At 39.1% G+C, this 22,389-nt stretch overlaps 1 long non-coding RNA gene across 1 annotated transcript; it reads left to right on the forward strand.

The window, feature by feature from the left end:
• The first annotated feature begins 1,260 nt into the window (after positions 1 to 1,260).
• Positions 1,261 to 22,007, forward strand: LOC310728524. The gene is made up of 4 exons (XR_014534276.1): positions 1,261 to 1,400; positions 17,920 to 20,966; positions 21,086 to 21,136; positions 21,254 to 22,007. It is a non-coding gene; the product is annotated as an uncharacterized lncRNA (long non-coding RNA).
• Positions 22,008 to 22,389: the final 382 nt, after the last annotated feature.

A 22,389-nucleotide genomic window follows, 5' to 3' on the forward strand; every position in this document is an offset into this window, starting at 1 on the left:
AGGTGAGATCTTGCATGGAGCCCCAGTCCGAGGGAGATTGACAGTCATGTTTAGCTTCTTCCATTTTCTAATGATTGGTCCAACAGTCGACCTTTTTTCACCAAGCTGCTTGGCAATTTCCCCGTAGCCCTTTCCAGCCTTGTGGAGGTGTACAATTTTGTCTCTAGTGTCTTTGGACAGCTCTTTGGTCTTGGCCATGTTAGTAGTTGGATTCTTACTGATTGTATGGGGTGGACAGGTGTCTTTATGCAGCTAATGACCTCAAACAGGTGCATCTAATTTAGGATAATAAATGTAGTGGAGGTGGACATTTTAAAGGCAGACTAACAGATCTTTGAGGGTCAGAATTCTAGCTGATAGACAGGTGTTCAAATACTTATTTGCAGATGTATCATACAAATAAATAGTTTAAAAATCATATATTGTGATTTCTGGATTTTTTTTTTTTTTAGATTATGTCTCTCACAGTGGACATGCACCTACGATGACAATTTCAGACCCCTCCATGATTTCTAAGAGGGAGAACTTGCAAAATAGCAGGGTGTTCAAATACTTATTTTCCTCACTGTATATATGTATATATATAAATAAAGCAGGACTATATAAGGAAGGACTCATCACAGCTCATTGTCACAATTATGTTTTACATTTACATTACATTACTTATATTAGGTCATTATGTCTTGCGACTATTGTCGTACACATGCACTTCATGTTAGGCCCAATTAGTTTTGTGTAGCTCTGTGTTTTCGGTTACTTTTTTTAATTTATGTTGTCTTATGGAACACCTTGGTCCTGGAAGAACGTTTTACTTTGTACTGCACTGTATATCCTTGGAATGACAATAAAAGTCTATTTGACTTGATTTGATATAAAAGCGGGTACAAAACCCAGTTGATCAGTTTGATAAGGAGGTTTAATGGTGGCGAAAGAAAAATTGAAATAAAGTAATAAATAAGAAAGTTGGCCATTAAATGAAAGATAAGATTTTCAGGTTTTCCACTGAATTGCTTGGTTTTATTGAACACTTTATTAATAAAGTCGTCTATTTGGCATTGCAACCCTGAACTAACTTAACTTTTGAATTTTTAAACATCTAGCTAAAGGACCTGAAGAACATCATAAAAGGTTACTACAGGGAAAACTGTCCGACTTGACTGCTTTTTTCTTTTCTTGTGTGAAAAATCTTTTTTGTTGTTTTTGCCAGCTCAATTTGACTTCACAGGGCTGTAGAAGTACTGAAGTTCTACTTTTAGGCTGTAAGAGGCAGCACTTCTTCACACTTCCATGTAATTGACTCAGAGAGGAAGCACTGCTCGTAACTGTTTGTATGTTGTCAGGGTGTATAAGCCGTGCGAAAACCGCGAAACATGGATGCCCATGAGTTTTTATCTTCCACGGTAGGTCAACTTCTATATATTTGACCTCAGGTTCATTTTTAAACGTCATCTTGCGTTTTACATGTGTGTTTTTACTAAGGACTTTCAGAACAGCTGAAGCCATTTTATGCATAATATCCCGGACACAATAGTACAGGGAGCCTTTAGTGCAGACCTGGGCAAACTACGGCCCGCGGGCCACATCCGGCCCTTTGTACGACCCTGTCCGGCCCGCGTGAGGCCAATCATAAATTACAGGGATGCACCGAAAATTGTCGGCCGAAATACCTAAATCAACAAAACAACACGGCAGAAACACAATTGTAATGACGCAATAAAAAAGCGCAGCAGCACACGGTTATCTGGATAAGAGCAACATGTCTGCGGTGTGCGGATAGTGATTTGCAGAACATGCAATGCTGAAATTTCAAGAGGGGGTGTATCTGTAAAGAGTTTCTCCAAGTCGGATTTAATTTATCACCTTAAATCCAAACATCCCGATTGCCTTCTAAATATGAGAAGAACGCGGCGCAGAAAAGTAAAGTCAATCCGAGCATGCGCCTCTCCGTCTGTAGAGGACGTTTTTGAAAAGGCAAGAAAGTTTCCAGTGATGGTGCCAAGGCAAAAGGCATAACACAAAAAAATATGGATTTCATTGCCTTTTGAATTTAATTTTCATTTCGGTGCATCCCTAAAATATTATCGTTGGTGTGGCCCCCTGACACAATTCAGGTTTCTCATGTGGCCCCTTGTAAAACTTAATTGCCCACCCCTGCTTTAGTGTTATCTGTCTACTTACTGTGTGATCCAAATAGTGATTCCTGTAACGTTATCGTGTGGTCAGTAAAAAAAAAGAATGACCCCCAAAGTTTTAAATAAGGTACGCATTTTATTAGTAGGAGAATGTTACAGGATTTTAACCTAAAAGTCATAAAAGAGCAACACTACATTTAGGGAGGCCTTTGACTGGTCTTATAAAGCTTTGTATTGTGGTACCAGTTGGTTTGTTTGCTGTCTTGCTTGGCTGCTAATAAACCAAATTACTGAATCCAGTCTTTTTTTTTATTTATATTTATTTATTGTAAAAAATTTGAGCTTGCTTGGGTCAAAATATGGCAAAGAATAAATTTTCCTGAAGCATGTACATATATATTTAATAAATAAATATCTAATACTGGCTAAAATGCCTGCATGACTGAAGTGTGGTGAATTTTTCAGTGTGAACTGTAGATCAAAACAGGAAGAAAGTGATCTTAGAGATAATTCGGATTTCTAAATTTTTTTAATAAAAAAAAATTCTGCTATTAATACTGATTAAAGTACAAGTGGTTAATGTGTTGATATTCACCTGTACAATCTGCTTTGCGTATAGTTTTGTGTGGTGGAAATTTGAATGAGGAGGTTTTTCAGAATTAAGGTTTTATTGTTTGTGCCAAGGGGACTTCCCATAAAATAAAAAGTTCAGCGATAAAGAACAAAAACAAAACATTTCTTTGCTTACTTTTATATCTTTTAGAGCTCTCTCACATACTTTTGCTTTTTTTCAGTCAGTGAGCATGACACCCACCTACATTGGCATGCGAAAGTTTGGGCACCCCTGTTTAAAATTTCTGTTAATGTGAACAGTTAAGCGAGTGGGGAAGATGACATGATCTCCAAAAGGCATAACGCTACAGATGACACATTCCCTTTATTTTTGAAACTAAATCTTTTTTTACATTTTCAAAATAACAGAAAAGGAAAATGGCCTGCAGCAAAAGTTTGGGCACCCTGCATAGTCAGTAACTAGTAGCACCCCCTTTAGCAAGTATAACAGCGAGTGAGTACTTTACCAAGTATTCCAGTTCTGTGAGATTCCTGGGGGTATCTTGCACGCACTGCTTTTTTGAGGTCTATCAATCTTCACAGATTTTCAATGATGTTTAGGTCAATAGTCTGTGGGGGCCATGGCAAAACCTTCAGCTTGCGCCTCTTGAGGTAGTTTTTGAGGTAGGATTTTGAGGTGTGTTTAGGATCATATCTATTTGAAGACACCATCCTCTTTTCAACTTTAGCTTTTTTGCAGATGTTTGCTGCAAGAGTTTGGTGGAATTTAATTGAATCCATTTTCCCTCTACCTGTGAAATGTTCTCCATGCCATTGGCTGCAATACATCCCCAAAGCATGATCGATCCAACCCCATGCTTAACAGTTAGCCTGGTGTTCTTTTCATGAACAAAAGTGCCCTTCGTTCTCCAAACATAGCTTTGCTCATTGTGGCCAAAGAGTTCTATTTTAGGACTTTTAAAAAAAATGCATTAGGCATTCCTGTAAGCGTTCTTTTGCAAAAGTCAGATGCTGTGTGAGATGTGAGGTTTTCTTCTGATGACTCTTCCATGAAGGCCATATTTGTGCAGGTGTCACTGAACAATTGTTCAGTGTACCACAACTCCAGAGTCTGCCAAATCTTCCTGGAGGTCTTTTGCAGTCAAACGGGGGTTCTGATTTGCTTTTTTAGCAATCCTACCAGCAGTTCTCTGATATTTTTCTTGGTCTTCCAGACCTTATCTTGACCTCCACTATTCCTTGTAACTGCCATTTCTTAAATACAGGACTAAAGACAAAAAAATGAATTAAGAAGCCATTGGTTCCCATAGGGGGGAAAAAAAGTGCCATATAACGATGCACTTAAATAGAAATAAAAAATAAGTAACTTTTAGTCACCCTGTTGTGTGTATATCTCTCCTCTTTTTACAGGTTCCGCATTTTCATCTTGTGAATGTTCTGGGACTTTCACTTGGAAACTTACTTGGGAACTGAGTCACTTCCAACTTTTCAATTATATACTGTCAAAGAAGTTTTCTTTATGCTGAATCTGAGCCAGTATCACTGCCACTGACCATAATTATGTCAATATCACTTGGCCATCTCCTCTCCTCTTCTTTTTTATTTATTTATTTATTTATTTATTTTTTACAAAAAGCCAGCGTTTGACACTTGGTTCAGGATCAAACTGTTCAAGTGATGGGCCTTTAGTGCTTCCAAAATCTTCCAAGTGTAAATTGCGTACTTTAGATTTAATCCTGTATTGAGCTGAAAAGCTACGTTCACACATCAGGTGAAATTGGTAGGAAAAGCTTTATCTCAACTAGATGCAAAACATGCCTGTACAGCACTGATTTCACAATTATTTTTCAGCAATGTGTCACAGGATTTAATAGCTGCTTTGGCCTAAAGGAAGAACAAGCGAGTTCTTCTAAATAACGTGACTCAACTTTAAGATTTCTCCAAAGAGGTCATGGAGAAAGTGACAAAACACCACAAAAGGCAACTTTTCCTTTTGTTCTGAGATGTTTTTTGCTCTGCTTCTTATTTCAGTATTTTTGGTTGAGGCAGCAAAGTGTTGCATGTGTAGGTGTACAGCTGTATACTGGCCCTTGCTTGTAGTCTGATCAGATGCAAGATAAACAGAAAGGGCCCGGTAAATGTGAGGCAGCCAGCGCTGGGTCTTTACAGCGGAAGGTGTACAAATGGCACAACCTTACTCCATACCAATGACTTTCAACTCACGTTTGCTTTTGGGGCTAACATGGTATGGTTTCCATACTAGCCTGTAGCAAGTCATAGACTTTTGGAACATTTATTTCAATCACTGGAACAGACTTTTGAACATCCAGCATGGCTAATTCCAGTCTGTGTGGCATACTCTGAAAGGAAAGAATGTGCTGTCCTATTTCTGCTTTCAAGAGAGCACCTACTCCTCCTGAAGCACCGATGTTCTTCTGCCACCAATCGCGATCAGTTTGTTTAGCATCACTAAACAAGCATTTTATTTGATCTAATACTCCATGTGCATGGCAGTGTTCAAGTTCAGCTAAACCAAAAAACCTGTTCACTGCTACACCTGCAGAAATGTGCCTGCAGTAGGCAATAACATTCTTTTTCTGTAATGAACTCCCTGCAATTTCTTTGCCCGCTCTTGAACAAAAGGCACAAAACCTTTCCTGTGTCTCGTTATCATACCTCAGCCAAGAAAATTCCTGAATCCAAGACGTTTAGAAATGTCTCTCTGCATGGTATTCATTGACTGACGCAAAAAGATGAATGTATCTTTGCCGTTCTCCAGCGCGCTCCTGCTGGCACTGCTGCTGGAGCCTGCTGCTGGAGCCTGCTTTTTTTGTTAGCAGGTGTGACATTCATGCTGGTGCTTGACAGAGATGAGGAATGCTTGAAAAAGTCAGATTTTTTTCCCCAACAGATTTTTTCCAGGTGCGGAAAGGTGACTCTTGCGTTACCCAATCATATTTTTTGGCGCTCTCATTTAGTGAAACTTTCACACTCAACGTCTCATTTCATTACGTCAACAAAACAAATGAGATGATGGGCTACTGGTTACAGAACATGCACCTATGATGCAAATTTTACAATCAAAGCGGAAAATTTGGATTGTCGCCAATGGCGACCTTAGCAGAAATTTCACTTGCCAAAAAATATATTTCATCACAGTTTGGAGCCCTGAATTGCATTCCAAACTGAGGAAATCAAATGAGTATTTTTCGGACTATAAGCCGCTACTTTTTTCCTATGCTTTGAACCCCGCAGCTTAAACAATGAAGTGGCTAATTTATGTATTTTTCCTGGGTTTTTCCCGGTTTCACAAACTTCAAGCCAAAAAACTGAGCGATATAACATTAGACTAATGACATTTCCGAACGGGAAACGAAAAAACGCACTTCACCTGTGTTCTGAGCTGCACGCCATCGGGAGAAAAGCTTTCACTGGGTGATTTTTAAACGCACGACGATAGAAACGTTAGAAACTTAAACAAAAGAAACTTAGAAATTAGCATCAGAAAATAATAAGGACATAATCCTCGTCTTGAACACACGCAGTAATAGCAGAAAAAATGCAGTGCCAGGCTATTCGCAAAATACCGCTATGCTCCTAAAGGAAGCGCAACATATTTCACCCGTTACACCGTGTGTAACGTGTCTTTCGTTAAAGCCTGTGTAAGGTACATTCGTTTCAGTGTAGCGGCTTATAGACAGGTGCGGCTTATTTATGTTAAAAATAAAAATATTTGTGAAATTCAGTATATTTATATATGGGTGCGCTTTATAGTCTGGAAATTACGGTACATGAAAACACTTCGCTATCTTTTTAAAGCCTTCTCCTGCTTTGTGGGCATTAATTTTTATTTTCAGAGTGTTGGGCAACTGCTCAGAGGAACACATGGCTGCTGATTGTTGGGACAAGGTTAGAGGAGTCTGGGTATTTATAAAGCATTAAAATTTGCATCACCTGGCCTTTCCTAACAATACCTAGGAACAAGCCATGACCCTAATAGGCTAATTAAGGTCTGATACCTTGGACAAAATAATCTGAAAGCTCAAGTCTCCTGGGCTTTCCATTCTTTTGCAGCATGCTGTTTCACTTTTTCACCCTAAAATTGTAGAAAACAATACACTGATATTGTTTAAAATATTGTTTCATGTTTAACTTTATGCCTTTTGGAGAATTTCATCTTCGACTTGCTTAACTGTTCACATTAACAGAGATTTTGACCAGGGGTGCCCAAACTTTCACATGACACTGTATGCTGTTTTATAATTATCTAAGTGTAAATAACGGCATCTTGTATTTCGAGTTACAAATAGTTAGGTAGTTGGTATTTTCTTTATTTGTTTACACACATTTTATTATAACTGAAACTGAAATTAATATTTGAAAATGTTTGAGAACTCCAGGGGGATTTCCAGTGTAAGGGGATTTAATTTCTGTGGTTTCCTGGCTGATACCAAAGGAGAAACTCCAATCACACAGTATGGCATGTACGTTCTTTAGCTTAATCAAGGAGGTAGGCATTTTTCTTAGCCAAACTGGACAGAGCCCAAGGTAAAACTACTACTTATTTGATATTATACCAGAGATGTGTTAGCCACATACATTTAGGGTCTACATTTCTTACTATATAAGGAAACAGGTCCAGCACTATAGGATAGTTCACTAGAAAGGACATATACTGCATAAGCCAAGTGCTCACATTGTATAGGCATTACAGAAATTGCACAGATACAAAAGATGGTTGTAATGATTGTGAGAAGCGAAACAGAGGCAGTCTTAATTTTAACAATAGGACCCAAGTACAGCTCAGCGACCTTGGTTTGTTTCAAGCTTCATATCAGGACCTGCTGATTTGCCACAAAAGGATGTGTTGACTTATACGTGGGCAGGGGCAGCGTTAGTGAAACATGATTACTAGCAGAAAGTTGAACAGTATTTAAAAAGTAGTCTATCAGATTAGAATTTGCTATAGGCTTTCCATTAGCTGTCTTTGTTGCCAAGTTTTGGCAAAATCATGCACAGTGCCATAAGCATACTTAAAGCAGTAACTATATACCCTGATTCTTATTTTTATATAGCTGACATTTGCTTGTATGTGCCAAAATCGCTGCAGCTTGTGCAGATGTGTAGACGTTGACCGATTGATTGGCCAGCCGATGATTCTAGTCGAATTTGGATGCAAATCAGGCCAATTAATAGACATGTTCATCTGCGAGTAGCTAAAGCATTGTTGTTGAGCATGTTACGCTGCCTCTTGCGGTAAGCCTTTCCATCAGCATAACCTTTTAATATACCCCTCTGACTGCTAACTTTTTAAAGAGAACTGTTTGGTAATTTCCCAAGAAAACAGTAAGACTTAAGGTAGACCCATACCAAACCGATGCCAAATAACTAGCTCTAAAAAAAAAAGCTGAGTGAGGCATCGCATCGCGTCACATGCGTCAGGGCAAAATAAGTTGCACTAGAGCCAGCGTTTACTTTCTGTGCTTGCTTGAGAGAACATAACTCTCCAGCAGGTGGCAGTAGTCTGTATTCGGTGTCCAACCAGGGAAACCAGAATAGCTAGAACTGTAAATACATGAGAAAGCATCGTTTACCTGCAATCTCCTGCAATCATTACTAATGGATTTGTGTAGCTTTTTTCAGTCTTGTCTGCTAAGTTGCAAAGACCAGTGGCAAAAATGGCAAGTGTCGGTGCATTTCCTTTTTACTTTAAATTAATAAACAGTTTCCTGTTGCAGTGGGTGTGGGTTCCAAGTCAGACTCAGACTTAAATGAAATCAAACAGCACAAACATTATTAAAAAGAAAATTCTCTGCAGAGGGATGTCTGTCACACATGCACAAACAAGATGTGAGTGAGGAAAAAGAGACATCTTTTCTCACTTTTCTTTTATTAGTCCTCTCTTGACATTGTCATGTACTAATAACAGGACAGAGGATGTGAATCTTTTCTTAGTCACGAAGCATGAGAAAAGAGGAACTAGCTTAATTCAAGTCTCACAGTTTGTTGCAAAGAAACAAACACCTTCATCTAAACTGATTTATGAGCTGAAGGGGGACCAGGCAGAAATTGACATCATATATCACCCATCGACTGCCCTGATTTCTAAATATCAGCATCACCCAGAAAAAAAAAACCCATATTGGTCTACCTTCACAAATGTGTATGGTAATGGTTTGGCGTCAACGATTTTGTCAGCGAATTTTATAACCCCATGCGCACATAAATACACACCATTAGAATGTTTTGAGCACACACCTTCTACATAAAGGCAATCCCCCTTGTCTAGGGCGATATCAAAACGATTAGGCCTACAAGAGGTCTGTACAATATGCTTAAGGCATTTGTGTGTTGTAGGAAACATCTACAACATTTAGGAGGTCAAATAGCGCTATTGCAGCCAATTGCCACTAAGAAATGGGCATAATAGGGTTAGGTTTTCAGTTGAGCATGATTTCATAAGCCAGTGCTGTCATATGTTGTGTATTGAGGTTGTGTATTACATCTGTTACCTGATGTGAGGTGTACACTACTAGGGGTGTGACAGCACCTTTCTCTCAGCAGCCCAGACTGTCAGCCACAGCAGCCACAACATTCAGGCATGAGGGCATATGTTTTACAACATTGTCTAAGGATTTGCAAAGATACGCAACAGCCCGATATCTGTCCCCATGTTCCTGAGCGAGAACCCCCCTCAGCTGTGTCCCCACTTTTGTGCACATAGAGGTGTAAATGCTTAGTGTGATTCGGAAGACCTAAAGCTGAAGCAAACTTGATATATATTGAGTCCACACAATTAGACGTGATTGGGGATTTTTGTGATCAATGGGACTACACAGTACCTAATTTAATACTGCTCTTGTTCAGTCCTAAGAAGTTTTGTGTTCTCTTTGACAGTCAGTGGACGAGAGAACAGTCACCAGCTGAACATGGTCTTGTGATATTTTACATTGGCCCTCCAAGAAGATGTGGCCTAGATAGAAGATATTTTCCTTTACCCACAATATTGTATGCTTTAAATCCAGCCTGAGCCAGGACTCAGTCAGTCCCGTAATGAGAATGTTGTCCCCATATTAGAAGGCATGTCGTTTCTGGCAGATGGATGTCAGCCAATGTTTTGTGCACTACAGCAGAGAACACAGCTAGCTAGTGAACATATGTAACCCAGAATGATTATAAATATAAAATAAAATAAATAAATAGTAGTAGGGCTGGGCGATAAATCGATTTTATCGATTAACTTGAATGTGTAGTTTACATCGATCTGTTTTAATAAAAATCGGTTTTCTCTTTAATGTCCACCGACGCTCCCCTCTGGGCTCCCATAGTTTCGAACGAACTCAGCCCCGCCCCCCTCCCCCTGCGCGTTTGCCATAGAGATACACAAACAACGTGGCAGCGAGCAGAGAAGAACTCGTTCCCAAGAAAAGTTAAGCAGCCGCATCTTGAAAATACACGGTTAAGCAGCCGCACTTTGTTTAGTGTTGCTCGTCCAATCGTACACTTACGGTACGGGTGGTGGAAGCGACCAAAATACACGTAAAGACGCTTCAGAACGGCGTTTCCGTTAAGAAACAGAAAAATCTAATCATTTAAATAACCATATTCAAACACTCATAAGTCATTTTTCTGTGGAGTTTTTAAGAAAAGTAAAGGCAAAATTACTCAAAACCTCAGGTGCATTTTCAATCATGTTCCACATTTAAACACTCAAAACATTTTTCTGTGTAGGTTTGCTCATTTTATGTTATGTTAAGTTCTATTTTCACAATTTACAAGGGCAGGGCCTGCCATCTTGTATTTTTGGCTTGTTGTTTCTGATTGCACTTTAACCCAAAGTGGGTTATAATCCCAGAAGGGTAAATAAACTTTATTTAATAAAGTTAAAACTTTTTTTGTCATATGCAGATTGATTTTAAGCAGGGGGGAAAAAAAATCTATTTAAATTGCAAATCGGATTTTTTGTGAAAATTTATTTATTTATTTTTTCCTTTCATTGGTTATATTGAGCCTTTTTTTGGAGAGTTTTGATATTGGATTTGACAATGACACGTTGTTACCACATGGAACAAGAAGCTACCCAACAAACCTTGATTTAAAAAGGAAATTTGATTTTGCCAATAAGAGCCAATTTGATTCACAGCTTACCTTATGCACTCAAAGCTATTCTGAATGTCCTTGAATACAGATTTAAACAAAAATCCAATGGCATTATTGGATCTGTGCGAATTCCGAAAACAAAGATGGAGACATTTTTTGAAGGCTCATTGACCACACAAGAGCCATGCTCTGATAAATGAGCTCTCTTGGAGCCTCCTTCTGAGTCTTTGTAGCCAGGAGGTCTTTTGTGTCCCTCTTGTCTTTTCACACTTCCTCCTAGGTCAATCTTTGCCCCTGATGATCTTGACTTTGGTAGGACTTTGATAAGGTGATGCATCATGTAAGGTTATATGATGAAACAACATTCAAGGAGAGGGCTCTGCCAACACCCTCAGGATTATGATGTGGTTCGTAAGGAGTTACCGCAGAATTTGCTGGTGTCATCCGTACTACCTTCTTTTTTGTTTTTGTTTTTTCCCCTCCTCTCTCTTTTCCCCCTATCGTAGTTGTTCGGAAGTGGAGTAAGGGATGTCTGACTCTGCATCGATTTATGCAACTTAACTTGCAGACAATCAAATCAATGATCTGATTGTGTTTTCAGACACATTGAAGGAACATGAGAGCCGGTTGTTGAGAGTGCTACGACTATTGAAATAGTATGGATTAAAGCCCCAGAAGAATTTACATTTTATCAGACCTTGAAAAAAATTGTGTATAGCAGTGGTGTAGAGACAAACCCTGACAAAGTGGAGGTGCTGAAATCTTGTCCATTCTCAAAGAACCTGAAAGAACTGCATTCATTCTTAGGCTTAGTAGGGTACTATCTGAGTTTTATCCAAAACTTAGCCAAGATTGTGAAGCCTTTGAACAGGTTGACATCGAAGCATCTGCCACTCCGTAAAGGCTGCATATCCAAGAAAAAGAGACTACCATGATCCCAAAGAGCCCTTTGGTTTTGCTGAATCGAAACTACCGTATGTCCTTCACATGGACGCAAGCACCTAGGGCTAGGAACAGCTCTATATCAAGAGCAGGATGGGCAACTGAAGGTTATTGCTTTTGCCAGTCGAAGCCTTTTTTCCGGGTCGAGGCCCATTATTCAGCTCATAAGCTGGAATTCTTGGCCCTTAAATGGGCCGACACTGAGACATTCTTTTAAACATGATTATTTATACGGTAACCACTGCACTGTTTTCACCGACAGCTATCCTTTGACATACATACTGACCAACAAAGTTAGATTCTATGAGCTACAGATGGCTCTGAACTCTTTCGACTTTCACTTTCAAGTTGCAGTTTAGAGCAAAAAAACAGAATCTAGATGCTGACAGTCTGTCCAGACGTCTTCAGTGTTGGTTGAGAAATTATGCGTCCGAAAAGGAGCTAGAGCGAATCCTTTAATTTACTTTAAATCACCTGCTTGATGATTATGTTCACACCGTTCCTGTTGAGGCTATACAGGCCATATGCTAAAAACTTCATCACAGCTCAGCTGTTTGTGAATCCTTCATTTGCTTTGGTTGAATCTCTTGCTTTGCATGTTGATGAGAATAAGGTAAGTGATGGTCTTCCTGTAATTCTAACCTATGGAGATGATGATGATCTGAAAGAAAAGCAAAGATCCGCCCCCATCATCCGTGAGGTCATTCAGCAATTAGAGACTAGGAAAGACAATTCTTCCTTCTGTAAGGCAAGAACTTCCAGATCATCTTTTCACAGGTCTTTAACAGATCACTGGAACATCATCATCCCCATCCCAAAGAAACCAAAAATCACAAGACTTAACAACTACAACCTGATCAACATCTGTGGTCATGAAGTCATTTGAAAGACTGTTGTTAGCTTGTCTGAAGGACGTCACTGGACCCTTGCTGGACCCACTGCAGTTTGCTTACCAAGCAAATAGCTCTGTGAATTGCACTTCATCCTGCAACATCTGGACAAACCCGGGACTTATGTGAGGCTCCTGTTCGAGGACTACAGTTCGGCCTTCAACACAATCATCCCAAGACTCCTCCAGACCAAATTAACCCAGCTTTCTGTTCCTAGCTCTAGGTTCCTTGGTGGTCTAGTGGTTAGGATGCGGCGCTCTCACCGCTGCAGACCCCACCCACTTTCCCAAGCCCGGATAAATTGGGGAGGGTTGCTTTAGGGAGGGCATCCAGCGTAAAAACATGTGCCAAATCAAACATGCGGAGGATCCGCTGTGGCGACCCCTAACGGGAGAAGCCGAAAGAAAGTTTTTATGTTCCTAGCTGTACCTGTCAGTGGATCACCAGCTTTATGACAGATAGGCAACAGCTAGTAAGACTGGGGAATTTCATGTCAAACAGCCATACTATCAGCCATGGTGACCCCCCGGGATGTGTTCTCTCCCCACTGTTCTTTTACCTGTCCGTCAACAACTGCACCTCTATAGACCCCTATAGTCAAGCTGTTGAAGTTTGCAGATGACACTACAGTTATCAGTGTCATTGATGACTGTGATGAGTCCATACAGGAGTGAGGTTCAGTAACTGGCTGTCTGGTGCAGTCAAAACAACCTGGAGCTTAACACGCTCACAGTGGAGTTGATTGTGGATTTCAGGAGAAACTCCCCTGCACTCCCCCCACTCACCATCATAAACAGCACTGTGGCAGCAGTGGAGTCATTTAGGCTACTGGGCACCACCATCTCTCAATGGGACAATCACATCGACTCCATTGTTAAAATGGCCAACAGAGTCTCCACAGAGACTCCTGTCTGACCTCGTCCGTCAACCAGAGCCTTGATGCAGTCCAACCTCCACCTTGAACCAGTCTGTCTTTCCTACTGCGGTCACACGGTCCTCATACATGCACCACCTGCACTACCCTCACATACTTTTCTGCCACACCAGACTTTCTCATACAATACCACAACTCCACTCTCGGCACCCTGTCGTACACTTTCTCTAAATCCACAAACACACAATGCAACTCCTTCTGACCTTCTCTATACTTCTCCATCAACATTCTTAAAGCAAATATTGCGTCTGTAGTGCTCTTTCTCGGCATGAAACCATACTGTTGCTCACAGATGGTCACCTCTTCTCTCAGCCTGGCTTTCACAACTCTTTCCCATAACTTCATAGTGTGATTGATCAACTTTATTTCCCTGTAGTTACTGTAGGTCTACACATCTGCCTTATTCTTAAATATTGGTACCGGCACACTCCTTCTCCATTCCTAAGGGATACTCTCACCTTCCAAAATCTTGTTAAACAATCTGGTTAAAAACTCCACTGCCATCTAACCTGTCTGAGAACTTGAATTACTTGAACCATGTCCTGTGATCTGATGAGACTAAGATAAACTTGTTTGGCTCAGATGGTGTCCAGCATGTGTGGAATTGCCCTGGCGAGGAGTACCAAGAAAATTGTGTCTTGCCTACAGTCAAGCATGGTGGTAAGAGCATCATTGTCTGGGGCTGCATGACTGCTGCTGGTACTGGGGAGCTGTAGTTAATTTAGGGAAACATGGATTTCAACATGTACTGTGACATTCTGTAGCAGGACATGGTGCCCTTCAGAAACTAGGTAAAACAGAAGATTTCTAACATGAAAACAACCCAAACACACCGCCAAGATGACAACTGCATCGCTGAGGAATCTGAAGGTGAAGGTGATGGAGTGGCCAAGTATGTCTCCAGACCTGAACCCTACTGAGCACCTGTGGGGGATCTTCAAGCGGAAGGTGGAAGAGTGCCATGTGTTTAATATCCAGCAGCTCCCTGCTGTCATTATGGAGTGGAAGCGGATCCCAGCAACAACCAGTGCAGCTCTGGTGAATTCCATGCCCAGGAGGATTAAGGAAGTGCTAGATAACATTGGTGCTTACACAAAATATTGACATTTTTTACACAGATTTGACATGTTCACTTACTGTGTACTCACTTTTGTTGCCAGCTATTTTAACAATAATGGCTGTATGTTATTTTTAGGTACTGCAATACAAGCTACACACTGACTACTCTAAAGTATATCCAATTTTCATTTCTATAGTATTCTCCATTGAAAAGAACAACTAAAATCGTTGTGGAAATGAGACCACGGGTGCTGTGGGAAGTTAGAGTCAGGAGTTTCTTCAATCATTTATTTCCTCAAAATGTTCTGCTTGCTGTTGTACTGACACTTAACTGTATGTTTGTGCTAAGTAGATACCATCAATCAGAAATAGTGGTTCTAGCTTGAATGATGCCCTGGTTGAACCACGCTATGACCAACATTTTCCACAATGATTAGTTTCAGCTTCTAAATGCTCCTCTCTGTTTCAGCTACCGTCACTGGGTGTGTAGGACATATTCTGAGAGCATTCCACAAGTTTGGATACATTTTTGGGAGCTCCCTTTCATGTATAAATATCACCCTAAATGCATTTATATATCTCAGAAATAAGATCGATAAAACTTTACAACTTACAACTTTTGTATGCCTTTACATGCAAATTAACTTGAGTAACATCCGATTCTTAATCAAGAATAAATTGCTTTGTGCACTGGTGCACAGTCACGTTGGAACAGGAACAGGCCGTCCCTTAACTGTCCCCACAAACCTGGGAGCATTTCATGGGAGCATGAAAATGTCTTGGTATGCTGAAGCATTAAGAGTTTGTTTCACTGGAATGATGGGGCCGAGCCCAACACCTGCAGTCAGACAATTACCGTTCTCCTGGAAGCTGCCAAACCCAGACTAGTCCATTGGATTGCCAGCGAGTGAAGCGTGATTTGTCACTTACCTCAACACGTCTACACTACTTTACAATGCACTTGGTTATGTAAGGCGTAGATGCAGCTGCTCGACCATGGAAACCCATTCCGCGAAACTCTCTACGCACTGTTCTTGAACTAATCTGAAGGCCACATGAAGTTTGGAAATCTGTAGCTATTGATTCTGCAGAAAGTTGGTGACCCCTGTGCACTAGGCATCTCAGTATTTGTGATTTTATGTGGCCTACCACATAAAAACTTTGTGTCGGAGTTGCTGTCAATCACTTCTACTTTGTTTGAATACCAATAACAGCTTACTGTGGAATATTTAGTAGCGAGGAAATTTCACGACTGGACTTATCCTTTTAATATGTTTTTGAAATTAGCCTTTTAAGTTAGCACTGGAGATTTTCCTTACTGCACTCAGTTAAGGACCTATTTAGTAAAATTACAGAAACATCACCTCAATTAAAGATAACCAAATCAATCAAAGTGCTAGTTTAACTACAATCCAACTAGACTAGTTAGGTTGTAATTGTTTTGTTGCTGCACACATTATGATAAATGGCATACTATAAATTATAATGTTATGCAAGCTAAAAGAAACATAGTTGCTCTGTGCATAAAAGCATGGCAGGCAACACAGCATAAATCGAAATACAGTTATTACCCCATTTCTTCTTTCTAGCTTATAATATCCTAGAAAGAAGGATATTATAATCTATTATCTTTTGCAGGATACCTCCTACTGCTTTCCTCTTTTTTTCAGAATTTTCTTCTGAGGGTTTAGACCACCTTTTGTCATCCATAATTTAAATTGGACTCAGCTCTCCTTACTGATGGAAAGTCACCCAACCCCCACCTCTCCTTTCTGAGTGTATGAGTGAGGGAATTTTTCTGGGTGGTGGGTGCACATTCCGAGTCCCGACCAGGTTCATTGACCGTGAAATGATATAGTAATTGACACGAACAATCAAAGCAGGTTTAATACAGAGCGCATGCCCTACTCTGATTGGGTGCTTGCGGCGTGCTTGCCCGATTTAAGTTTTTATCCATTTAAAAAGGAACGACATTTGTAAAATGTAGTGAAGATAATTTACTTTAAAATGTAGTAAAGTTAAAGTAAGCCTTCCCAAACAGAAATGTTTGATATATATGCCTAAAAACTACTTAAGTACGATTTGCATTTACTTCTAGTCTACCACTAGTCAGGTCAGATGGACAATCACTTTCAGGTTTGAGGTTGATTGAGGTTTTTATTTTCTGCACTTTACTCCATTCAGCGTTTTCTCAACACTGATCAGTTGCCCTGTCCCTGTTACAAAAGGACACCCCACAGCATGATCCTCCCATCATCCTGCTTTACTGCTAAAATGGTTTTGTGCAGGTGATGAGCAGTGTCTGATTTCCATAATGTTTTGAAAAATTACAACCTTGGTTAAATCATTCTAGGGAATTTTATTTCACACAGTCTGAGAGTCCTTCAGTGGGATTCCATAGGCTTTGGACTGAGTAGAGGATTTTGTCTAGCCACTCGGCTATAAAGCCCAAATCAGTGGAGGGCTGCAGTGATTGAACTTTGTACCATCTCCAAACAGGAGCTCTGGAACTAGACATGCCTGCATGATTGATGATTGTCAGTTATATGCATCAATCTACTCATGATTACTCCAATTTCATGAATATAAACTTAGTCAGTTGGATCCTTATGCTTGGCTAATTTTTCTGCTTCCAACAAAGCAACTTCGAGAATTTACTTTTTTGATTCTCCAACTTGCTTAAACTGAATTTCAGATGAAGTTAATGTAAACTTAAAATCTTTGCCAATTTTGACACCAAAATATTTATAACAGACTTTTCTAAAAAAAAAAAAAAAAAAAAAGAAATTGTAGTTAAATGTGAAAACATGCTTAAAATGTAATATCATTTATGTAATTTGAAGGTAAAATACAGTGGTAAAAATTATATTTAAGTAAATTTAGGTTGGGTTTCTTATAGACATTCATTGTATAAGCTGCTGAAAATGTCGTTGGAGATAACATTTCAGGAATCAGAATAGCAGCAATGTAATTTAATATATAAATACATAAAACACAAAATGGAATATTATTATAGAAAAGATAAAAGCTTAAGGGGTGGCTGCATTTCCAGCTGTTGCCACCCCAAAATTTGGTACTTAACAATAAGAACACAGCTCGGGCAATATACAAATTACAGGTTTGTTACTTTCTTTTTTTTTTAAAGACAACATCCATTTAGAAGGTTATTCTGTGACTGTTTATTTATGTTTTTTGATTTATTAAAGTAGTTTATTATTGAAGCATTATTTCTGTCTAAATTTTATGTTTATACGCAAAAAAATATATATATCTGTGTCCCCTCTTTCAGGTTGCATCAACATAACCTTGGAAGAATGAAAACCTTTTTACAGTCTCAAAACACGTTACAAACAAATGGGAAAGCAGGTGAACAACCCCTGCTTCAAAAATGCCCATTTCAGTTAAATTCTTCCTCCTTCGAACACCAAAATCCATCTTCTGTCTCTACCATCAATGTACCCCAGCAGTCTGTGTCACATTTAATTGTTGTGAATAATCTTGGTGGAAGCTGGAAGAACAATCTATACAGTCACCAGCAGCTTGTGGAAATTACTTCGAATTTACCTGAAGACACCACCTCTCTGGGATTCTTTGCTGATGTTGGACACTTTGGTGCTATTGTAGCGAAGGATCAAATATTCAGACTTCGTCAACAAAATGCCTGTATGTCCAAAGATATCAATCAGCAGAAGTATGCGCCTCAGGAAGCTATTGCTGTTGTTACACCATTGACTCAAAAGGTGGTGGAAGGTGTTACATTTTCAAAGAACCCAAACAAAAAGGAGATTAGCCTTAAAACGAGCTTTATACCCAATAAGGCTGACTATCAACCTCACATTCCACAGGTTTTACAATCAACAAATGAAAGAGGTGCAGGAACAAATGATAATACATCACAAACAAAGGAATCATCATCAAAATCTGTACTAGCTACTAAAATGGTTGATTGCGTAAATGATGGTGGGCCTGATGAGAATAATAACGTTTCTGGTCAGAGTGAAATATTGTCCTCATTCCCTCATGGTGGTGGTGATAACCGTAGTGCTAAATTTCTCAGAGGATATGATGCTAGAGTGATTGGCAGAAATTCTGTGAGCATCAAAACTAGAATGGATAACTTGTCTACTATACCTGTAACTGAGTGGACTCTTCAGAGATTGCACACCTTGGTGACTGTCTTAGAGCAGAAGCAAAAAAGGCAGCAGAAGGACATGCCTTTTACTGACCTCTTTAGTGAGATTCTAAAGTTGTATTGGAATGGGAATCATAAAGATTTTTGTAGTGCAGCAAGATCAAAAATGTATGTCAACACCATGAAAGAAGTCAGACTTCACTGTGGAACAGACAATTCTGTAATACTCCAGGCAGTTTCAAGAGAGAGACTAAAGGAATCTGAATCCAGTTTTCACATTTTAGAACATTGCCTTACACCACCCAAGATGGTGTACACATCGTCCTGGTTAAATCTCAGTGAGAATCTCAATGATACTGACCAGGAATCTGATTGTGTGTCATCCTTAATGACTTTGCACTGCAAACCCAAACCCCCTGACAAAGGATTGCCAAAGAAAGAGCTGGACAACATGCAGGACACTACAAATGAAACGATAAAGGCATGTAATAAGGCACAAAGTGGTGAAGAGGAGCAGAGCAAACCGTTACCGACTGAGCAGCAAATGAACTCAAGTGACAAAATCAGAGGACACACTCCCATGGATGTCAAAAATAAATGTTCTGTCAAAAAGACAGCAGGACAAGATAGTATGACTCTGAAAAATGTGTTAATGGAATGTGTGCCATCAGAAAAAACAGATACATCAGAGGATAAAAATGAGGCACCTTTGCAAGTTTCGTTAAGTACACAATCATCCGATGTCAGTGACAGCTTTACAAAACCTGGGAACTTGATCCAACCCCTTAGTACACACATGACAACTTTACTGGAGAAAACTGATATTGCAGACTGTGTTTCTGTCAAAGTGAGCGTCCTTCCACCAGAGAAAGCTCAAAGATTGTTTACTGATGAGCCAGATGAAGAGGTGCACAACATACAAAAAGAAGATGCTAAAATTTTGACTGACAGAAAGGGTCAAGCCACTGCTGAATCATTTGACAAGGATAAAAAGCAAGTGGACCCTGCAATTGAATTTAATAAAAAGAGCAATACAATTAATATCAATTGCCAAGTGGAGAACTACTGTTGTCTTGCTAAGTGGTTCCAAGCTTTGGGCTACAGAAATAGAGGAAATTGCAAGTGTGAGATAAAGGCTGATGCTGTAACCTTTGGCATAGGTGTGAATGGGTTAAATGCAGCTAAGCACAGGCATCCTTTCCACAGCACTTGTCAACTCACTGATATGGACAATCGTGAGCTAAGAAATAACAGAAAGGCAAAGAATAGATTTGGATACAGAGGTCTGACTGGAAAAAAACATGTTGCCTCACCTATTGATGATGATGCCAGCATGGATGAGTTTGAGATTGTGGATGTCATCACAAATTATGAAGATGTACTGGAATTGGCCAATTCAGTGTCTATGCAGTTGATAGAAAAACCACTAAAACAATGCACTTCACATGAGTCCACAACAGGCAAGAATCATCGCAGAGATCATCACAAAGAAATCACCATGCCTGAGATCAAAACAGGAGATGCACAAATAAACCTTGCATTATATGGCACCTCTCGGGTGAAACAAAAGAAAAATATTTCTTTGTTCACATCATCAGATAAGGTGCCTATTCCTCCCAAAACAATTAATGTAAAAATAGGTTCTGGTGGGAATAAATACTGGAATTCCCAGAAGAAGACCTCTGTTTTATTAAGGCCATCTAATAACAGAAGGTCAAATAAGATAAAACATGCAAAAGCACCAGAATCAAACCATTATGCTGCAGATAACTCTGTGATTAAAACTACATCTGTTGATCTGATTACTACTTTGCTGTCTCATGAAGAAAGTGCACAAAGTCAGCCTAAAGCAAATAATGGGAGTACATTATCTTTGGCATCAGCTGACAAACAGAAAAAGACAGCCATCAGTCAATCCAAGAAAAAAACAAGGAAAAAAAGCAGTTCTACCAGAAAGGATAAAATAATGAAGCTGAAACGGAATACATTTTTTTCATCGTTTAATTTCAGGAGGAGATGTAATTCTGCAAATAACACAAATGAACTAAGAAAGACTTCTTTTGATCCGGCTCAGCCCAATAGTACAAGTAAAAATAAGTTAAATACAGGTGTGGCCTTGAATTTCGGAGTTCTGCCCGCATCTTTCAACATATTAGAAGGCAGTTCATCTATGGAAGCCAATCGGTCCGTGAGCGCAGATAGTGGTAAGTATTACATCCTTTTAAATGTCTCTTATTCCTACTCGGATGCTTCAATTTAATGGCTAATATACCTTTTTCCCCAACTTGTCTTTTTTTTTTTTTTTTATATAATTTATTAATAGGCTCCAAAGATAAAAGTATGATACTGATTAAAAGGAAATGGGCCATATCAGGTTTATTATTATTATTATTATTATTATTATTATTATTATTATTATTATATAATATATATATATTTTTTTTAGCAGTGGATCACAGCTGATCAATTAGTGTTTTGTTCTATCTGGTAGGTACTTGGTGTGACAGCCCCAGGAAGAAACAGTGCCTCAAATCTACCCCAACCCTGCCAAACACGTCTGGGCTCAGTACATTCCAAGAATTCAAGAAGAAATATGAAAAAAAAAATCAGAACATTTCTGTCTAATTGTACATAATGAGCACAAATAACACACACAACACTGCTGCTAACAGGAGTGGAAGCGTTGTAGACCAATCAAAAAATGGCATCTTTCAGCATTCACTGACAAGCGACGTGGTGCTGGAACTCTTAACTATATGTATGGATTTTTGTGACATCCTGTAAATAAAAACAAAAACACAGTATATGCAATTAGCTCATTAACTAAAGTGTTGAGCCGAGGCTTACTTTATACAGGAAAATAATCACTTTATATTGTAATGTAACCAAGTGAAAAATTGTGACTGTTGAAACAATCCATGGTTTCTGAAACATTGTTTTGCAAAGAAGCCGATCTATTATATCTATTAACCAAAATGCTGCTTAAAAATATATATAGTTATGTTTTTATCAATATTAATTTAAGCCACTCTTTAGTATTTACCTGCAACCTAATTTTTCATCTGTTGATGAAGTAATGATTAGGGTTAAAGTAATTTTACTTATGTGCATCTCGTTTTTACTGATGGGATGTTAGATGTTTCTACAACATAATATTTTTCTGTGGTACAAATTAATATTTGTCAGTTGATAAAAGGCAATGCAATACCACTGTAATGTCAAAGTAAAAAACATGTTCAATGTAATTTTATTTGTATAGTGCTTTTAATATTCCCCATGACTGTATCCCAAATGAGCATGCCAGTAGCAACAGGATGAGAAAAATCTCCCTTAGATGGTAAAAGCAAAAATACTTGAGGGAACCAGACTCAGTTGCGAATACCAATCTATTCATTTACAAAACCAGGATGACACCTTGTTCCCACAAAGTGCTGGCAGGGTGGACATTTTTCCTCATAATTGGCAAAAGAGGTTTTTTCACCCACCCCTGGATCAGGTTTAATGTTCGAGGAAAGCAAAAAGAATACCTAATCGAATCCTGAAGATACAAGGTAATATCAAGAAAATAATAGGGCCTATCTGAGAAAATAGGGACGAGAAAAGGATTATTGTTTATATAGACCAGGG

Source organism: Silurus aristotelis (assembly GCF_946808225.1).
Source record: "Silurus aristotelis genome assembly, chromosome: 7".
Lineage (NCBI taxonomy): Eukaryota > Metazoa > Chordata > Actinopteri > Siluriformes > Siluridae > Silurus > Silurus aristotelis.